This window comes from Lactuca virosa, chromosome 6 (assembly GCF_052849685.1).
Source record: "Lactuca virosa cultivar CGN04683 chromosome 6, Lactuca_virosa_CGN04683_v6, whole genome shotgun sequence".
Classification (NCBI taxonomy): domain Eukaryota; kingdom Viridiplantae; phylum Streptophyta; class Magnoliopsida; order Asterales; family Asteraceae; genus Lactuca; species Lactuca virosa.
Window position 1 is genome coordinate 14,826,431 of NC_136431.1, and position 6,070 is coordinate 14,832,500.

The 6,070-nt window shown below is 32.1% G+C and overlaps 1 long non-coding RNA gene across 2 annotated transcripts; it reads right to left on the reverse strand.

Moving 5' to 3' along the window:
• Window positions 1-695: 695 nt before the first annotated feature.
• Window positions 696-4,217, reverse strand: LOC145120610 (uncharacterized). 2 transcript variants are annotated; one of them, XR_013714262.1, is made up of 3 exons: window positions 3,226-4,216; window positions 910-2,355; window positions 696-765 (listed from the first exon to the last, which is right to left on the reverse strand). It is a non-coding gene; the product is annotated as an uncharacterized LOC145120610 (long non-coding RNA). The 2 variants fall into 2 exon arrangements; XR_013714261.1 differs by lacking the exon at window positions 696-765 and having other exon boundaries at window positions 2,113-2,355; window positions 3,226-4,217.
• Window positions 4,218-6,070: the final 1,853 nt, after the last annotated feature.

Sequence of the window (6,070 nt, forward strand, 5' to 3'; positions counted from 1 at the left end):
TGTTTAGATACATATAATCACATGTGATTAAATGTATTTAATCACATGTGATTAAAGTTTCTAAAGAACAACTATTAAATCAAGAACGCAAAAATGAATCTTTTATAGATAAATCATATGTGATTAGATACATATAATCACATGTGATTATATGTAACTAACCACATAAGATTTTTATGAACACTATTCATTTTTGCATTTTTAATTCAATAATTATTCTCATGTATTTAATCACATGTGATTAAATACATCAGAATAACTATTGAATCGAGAACACGAAAACGAATTTTGTCCATATAAATCATATGTGATTAGATACATATAATCATATATGATTAAATACACGCGGCCTACTATTGAATCGACAACACGAAAATACATTTTGTCTACATAAATCATATATGTTAGACATATACAATCACATGTGATTATATGTGTGTAATCACATATGATTTATGTGAACAAGATTCATTTTCGTGTTATCGATTTAATATTTGTTCTTGTGTGTTTAATCACATGTAATTATATTTATTTAATCAAATATTATTTATTTGGACAATTTGTTTTCGCATTCTCGATTCAGTAGTTATTTTTGTGTATTTAATCAATGTGATTATGTTATTCACATATAAATATTAATGACAATATTTTTTATTTTTTATTTATTTAAACAAATGTTGATTTTAAATAATCACATGCAATCAATCGTGACTGAACTTGTTGACGTTGCCGGTTTGCAACAATCTGAGTAGCATCTTTGCGAGCCTATGAAAGAAATTCAAGTTTGCAACTTAACTTAGTCGAATCAGAAGAATCATATAGATATTTAAATTGTAATCATCCCAAAAGTGTAGAATGCAAAAACCATGATTATTGGTGATCGGTGAACCATGATATAAAGATGCTTACTTCTAAGTTTAACTTTGGGAGACAAACTATCACAAAGTGGAGTGTATTTTCTTTGAAGAACTCTTGGGTCAATTAAGGACAAGCTTCAAATGCAGACTCAACTTCACTATTCAGATATAGAATTTGCTTTAGCTCACGGAGAAGATGCAAGGCTGCAAACTGGAAATTCAAAACATGTTTTCCTAACAGCAAAATGCATTAGAAAAAAAAAACAGCAGGGGGTTAGAACAAAACAGGAGAACGAACAAAAACAAAATACAAAATTGAAGCTAATAATACATGTCCCACTAAAACAAGATTGCAAAATAGGAAATGAAAACACAAGCCATCAGCACCAATAGAAAACTCTTGAGGGGATACCCCTAAGGGTAATTCCGTCCAAATATAGCCATAGATGGAAAAGGCTAACCTCTTAACTAACTCAATTGAGAAATCTATAAATTAGCTCCCAAAGTTCAACTAGGACCCTGGGAGGAGGCGTCAACAGGCAAGAATCTCCAGCCCAACATCAGGGGAAAAATGGTAAATATGCAATATTTTAGAAAAAATAGGAGTGCATCAGGAGAGACAAGGTACTGGAAATTTTATAGATCCACCAACTCAAACCTATGAAGCTTCACAACACCTTGAGAGCTCTACCCGAAGGGAAAAAAGGTCAAACCATCGCCAAACTGTGGAGGTCAGGAAGTCAGACTAGTGAGAATAATAGCAAAAAAAACCAACTGTAGACCTCTTTTTTAAAGTCTCTTGAGGAGATTGCCCATTTGAACACACCAACACCAATTGGGCATCACATTGAATCATATCCGCAACCAAACTAGAAGGCTATGTGGGGTATATTTCCATTAGCCTTGGATAACACCAATCCAAGAACCACCTTGGACTTTACAACTTAAGACTAATGCCTACAATAATTAACTTTATTCCAGCCCACCCACTTCTAGAACGAAGATCAAGTAGACGATTTTCCCATCCACCCAATCAACAAGATTATATAACATGAGGAATAGATAATAAATTTGTAACTTGCCAATTTTGTGAGACGAGAAAAGTTGAAACAGATGCATACATAAGTCAATAACCATTGTAGTCTCATGAGGTTTTAAGTAGATGATTTGCCCCTCCACCCAATCAACAAGAAGCTTAAATAACAAATACACAACTACAAACTAGACAAATCCTAGAATCAGCATATGGAAGAAGTACAGATGAAGATATAAACTCAATAATAAATGATAATAATATTCAAAGTTATACATTATTGGTGAATTGACTTATATTAACCTTTGATCGCTAGACTAATAAGGTTAATACCTCATCCTTGTAAACCTCAGTAAGTTTAAGAATCGACTGCATCACTGAAAATCCCATATCATAAGGTGACATCTGTATCCGTGGTTCTGAAGCACTTGAGGCTCATCGAAGTCGCTCCAATAATTAAGTCACCTTCAAAAAAGTAAAACAAAATGATTCAATCAAATTCAAATTCAATATAAAGAGAATGGATTTGAATCAAAATTGAGCTAAATCGAGTTCAAAATTTCATCCTACAAAACCCTAACTTATAGATCAATTCGGATGATTTATCCTAATTCTTCCATTTTTGAGAATCGAATTAGAAAAATTGGTGACTAAAACAATAAAAACCAGAAAACACAACTAAAAGTACAAACAACCGATTTCGAAAGAGGTTTATAGTAAAATTCATCATCAATCAGGCTTGAATGAGCTGTAAATTGTGCATTAGATGTAGACTTGGGGTATGGTACTTTTTTATTTATATAATTAGTAATACATACATAAATAAAAGTTAAATTATAAAATAAAATGTATGGTCCAAATTTGTTCTCAAATGTTCTCGGAATAAGGGATGTTCTCGATTGAACAAACTTCTATATATATATATATATATATATATATATATATATATATATATATATAATCAAGACGTAATAGGTAATTGTGTGGTAATAAGAAAAGGGTCTGCGTCTTTTATAGAGAATCTTATCACATCGATCCCTCTTCTTATTCTTTATGTATTTCCTACAACTTTCTTCTTAAATTATTGTTTGTTTTCCTGGTTTGTATCCAACAATAAATAGATATTTTAAGATGGAACAATTTTATGACATTGTATAAAGGGTGGAATGAGTCTTCCCTCACAAACTCACTTAACTTATGCGACATCAGCTAATTATCAACTTTTCTATCTACTCCTTTCTCATCCCACAACAAATGATACATTTATCAAACCACTCAATTAAAAACATACAAAACAATATAATGTACAAGTATTTATGCATGAAGAACAAGTACCTAATATTGAGAGAACAGAGAAAGAATCTATAGAGGGGGAGAAAATGAATGGGTTGCATATGCCGTCAAACAACAAGCCAGCAGTCCCCTGAGATACTTGGATTCGTGCCCCCTGCAGTATCACCAGTACAGTTGAACCAACCTCTTAACCTTCAAGCCACTCCATCCAGCCTAATATATTTATATCCCTCTTTTTCTTTAACATTGGCTCCCAAAAGTATCAACATCACCACCACTGTCGGATCACCACCATTGTCGGTCTACCCCTTTTCTTCTCTCTTGTTATAGATTCGGGAAAGAAACCTACCACACCCCATCATTTTTTCCTAAATCGGTGCTAGAGCCTATTTCTTGTAATCAATCATGGTTTTTTTCAGATCTGCTCTCATCGGAAAAACAAAAGAGTAAAAGGGTTGTTGCTAAAGTATAGATCTACGAATGAAGAAGAAATAATAGAGGATGCCATCGATAGTCAAATGAAGATTTGGATCCTAGATGGTGCGGTGATAGTGAAGCGTAAATCGTGATGGTTGCGGGCAAGTGGTGATAGTCGACTTGAGAAGAGATAAGAGAGGATGAGAGGTTTTTCTTTGTCACCCTCTAGTCAGAGTATAGATCTATGAACTGAGAATAGAGAATAAAGGATGGCTTCGATTATCAAACAAATATTTAAACTCTAGATGATGCAGAGATGGTGGCGCGTAGGTGGCAATGGCGGCGTGCAAGTGGCGACAAGTTGACTGGATAAGAGATAAGAGAGGATGAGAGGTGTTTCTATGCTACCCTCTCGTCGGAGTGCAGAGCTGCAACCCTCTTTTGCAACTCCGGTATCGATGTTCCCTCCGTTTATTTTGCCCTCTCACACACACACGCACACAAGGTTTGTGTATGTTTTGTACTTCTCTCTTCGATGAGGTCATCGACTCTGGTGACTGAAAGGGGGTTTGAAAGAAGTGGTTCCTGGAGGTTTGAAAGATAGAGAAGAGAAATATGACAATTATATAAGCCATTTTATTTTAAAAAATTATAAGTAATATAAATAAAATAAGATAAATTATAAAAAAATGGAATAGAAATAGAATATGGCAATATAGTCATTTATATCTGCCATGGACAAAGTACGCAACAACTAGGGAAATAAAGAACAGTCTAAGTTAATTTTAAAAAATAAGAACAAAAAACACAATCTACTCTAATAAATAAAGATGTTTTTGTCACATATTATACTCTCATTCATTTTGTCACATGTCATTTTGTGGTTATTTTAAATTAATTTTTTTTTTCACATGTCATTTTGTGGTTTTTTCCATTTTATGAAATTCTACATAATATTTAAATGTAATAATTACAATAAATGTAATAATAAATAAATATCAATTTCATTATTGAACTTACCTTCTAATTTTAAAATTCGTAAATTAGAGCCTCATTAATTTTTTTGTTTTATTATCTAAATTATTTGTTTAAATTTAAAAAGGAAGAAAACATTTTAATTTTAATAATTCAATATTTTCTTATAAATTTAAACATTTTAAATATTTAGACATTTATATTTATTTATTTTTAAATAAACTTATGTATGAGTTTCACAACTAGTTTAACGATTAAACTAGGAACGAATCATGTAATTTACTCAATTTAAAGTGTATTTTGGTCGTAAAACAGAGAAATATATGAAGAATGATTTTTTTTTTTTTGGGGGGGGGGGGGGTGGGGGGGGAGTTTTATATTTCATAGTGGATCTCGAAATTGTTGGTTATTTCTGTAAAAAATGAAAATGATATTTTGTTAATTAAATATGTACCTACGGATTAGCTACGGCGTATACTTTCCGTTAGAATTCCGTAGCTAATCCGTAGCTAATTAGCTACAGATTAGCTACGGATTTTTCTTTTTTTCGATTTTTCGGGAACCAAACGTCGTTTTTTTTGCTTCGTTTTTTAACACCTCTAATATACATGATTATCTATATTTTCACCAACTTATAGCTATTAATATCGTACATAAAGTCGTGTGCCCCGTCGGGATCAAATACTCGTTTCACAGTTTAACATTGTAATGACTATACTTTTCACCAACTGGTGATGGATTATGTTTGTATCTGTATATTTATATACATGAATGAGTTGTGGTATATGTGTACATGTATATGTGTATGTATAAGTGTTTGTGAGATGTGTGTGAACGTATACATAAGCATTATAGTGTTAAACCACTAAACGAGTAATGGATCACGTACGTCCACACGACTTTAAGAATGATATTAATAGCTATAAGTTGGTGAAAATATAAATAATCATGTATAATAGAGGTGTGAAAAAAACGGAGCGAAAAAAACGAAGTTTGGTGCCCAAAAAATCGAAAATAAGAAAAATCCGTAGCTAATCCGTAGCTATATAGCTACGGATTAGCTACAGATTTTTCTTATTTTCGATTTTCGGGCACCAAACGTCGTTTTTTCGCTTCGTTTTTTTCACACCTCTACTATACATGATAATCTATATTTTCACCAACTTATAGTTATTAATATCGTTCAAAAAGTCGTGTACCCTTCGGGATCAAGTACTCGTTTCACAGTTTAACATTGTAATGCCTATACTTTTCACCAACTTGTGATGGATTATGTTTGTATCTGTATATTTTTATACATGAATGAGTTGTGGTATATGTGTACGTGTATATGTGTATGAATACGTGTTTGTGAGATGTATGTGAACGTATTCATAAGCATTATAGTGTTAAACCATTAAACGATCACGTATGTGCACACGGCTTTAAGAATGATATTAATAACTATAAGTTGGTGAAAATATAGATAATCATGTATAATAGAGGTGTGAAAAAA